Genomic DNA, 1789 nt, shown 5'->3' on the forward strand with positions numbered 1-1789 from the left:
AGACGGGGCCAAGACTCGGACAAGCCGGGACCGAGACAGGCTCAGACCGAGACCAAGACGAGCCAAATCCAAGACCGAGACAGGCCAAGACAAGCCGAAAGCAGAACGAGACGAGACCAACGCTTTCGGGAGACGAGCCAAGACCGGCAAAAATCAAGCGCGAGAGCGAGCCAAGACGGGACAAGACAGGACAGGACCCGGACAGGCTGAGACAGAGTCAAAAGCGAAAGACGAGCTCAAACCTCGGGCTCCGGCCTTGCTGTGTGTGCGGCCTTCGCATTTTCTTCCCGTTGTCATGATGCCTGGTGGCGGAGGACCGAGACCGAGAGAGGACCGCAAACAAGCAGAGACAAGCCAAAGTGAGGCTCGCCCGAGACCGAGACGAGCCGGGCTCACGGCGAGACCAAGAACACCGAGGTCAAACCAACGGGAGGGAGACTCTGCGGACAGGCGGCACGGTGGGCGACCGGTGAGCGCGTCTGCCTCGCAGAGCTACGGGGTTCGATTCGGGCTCCGGCCTTGCTGTGCGTGCGGCCTTCGCATTTTCTTCCCGTTGTCACGATGCCTGGTGGCGGAGGAACCGAAAACCAGGCAGGAAGGAGGAGCAGGGTGAGCTCCACAAATCGGACGACCAAAACACCGAGGACACGAAATCCAAGACAAGCAAAGTCATGAGAACAAAAAGAATCCAAAGTCACAAACAAAAAGCAGGGCTGCAGCAAAAACACGAACAGCAACAGAAACAATGACGGAAAACTAACATGACCGCAGCAAACAACGGGGCGCTCGTGCAGGGAGTCCTTTGAACACACACACACACACACACACACACACACTAATGTCACAATGAGCAACAGGTGTGCAGCTGCAGGCGGAGCCCTACAGCGCCACCTGTTGCTCACAAACACAACGGTGACACCCGTGCCCGCGTGGCTTTTCTCCGGCTACCCCGCCCACATTGGCAAAAAGCTGCACGGCAGGTGGATTGGGCGCTTGAAAGCACTTCCCGGGCGCGATTGTGAGGGCGAACAGCTGTTCGGCCGGCGCGTGCCCGCCCGTTGAGGCCGCACCCCGCACGCTGCCCGGAGAGCGGCGGGTGGGGCTCCGGCACGCCCGCCACCCTCCCGAGGACGAAGCGCTTTCAGATCACGGACGACCGGATGGACGAGGAGGGCGACGGCGAAGGTCGCCGAGTGAGATGGTCTCTCAAATGGCCACCGAGGCCGCGCCGTCCTCGTCTTCGGTCTCGAGTGCGGCGGAAGACTTGACGGGACTCTGCCATTGGTCATGAAGAAGCTCGCTTGGGCCGGAATGGCCCGTGGAGCGCAAAGCCCCCCCCCCCCACACAAAGGCGGGACGGCCGGAGAGATCTGAGGACGTGCTGCGATTTGCAAGTAGGTTGAAGCCCCCCCCGCACCCTCCCACCCCTTGATAAAAAGAGACCAAGCAGGATGTGTTTTGTTTTGTTTTGTTTTATTTTTCAGAGCAAGTTTTGAAAAAAAAAAAACCCTCCACAATCATGTTTGTGTGCTTTCACTGTATTGTGATTCTGAAGAAACGCAAGGTGGCTCGAGTGGACTTTCCGCGAGGCCTGCCTGCTGCCAAAGGTCACTTGGGGTCGGCTCTGGACTCTGGACTCCGGATCCTCCTTTGCAGTCTGGAGTGCAAAGACCCGATCCCAAGGAGAAAGCCGAGAGGCACGAGGTGGGCTTCAAGCACTTGATTTGGCGGAAGCTGCGCTGAAAGGGCTCGAGATCACCCCCCCCCCCCCACCCCCGCCCCGCAGGCG

The sequence above is a fragment of the Hippocampus comes genome, unplaced genomic scaffold (genome assembly GCF_001891065.2).
Source record: "Hippocampus comes isolate QL1 unplaced genomic scaffold, H_comes_QL1_v1.1 scaffold277, whole genome shotgun sequence".
Classification (NCBI taxonomy): domain Eukaryota; kingdom Metazoa; phylum Chordata; class Actinopteri; order Syngnathiformes; family Syngnathidae; genus Hippocampus; species Hippocampus comes.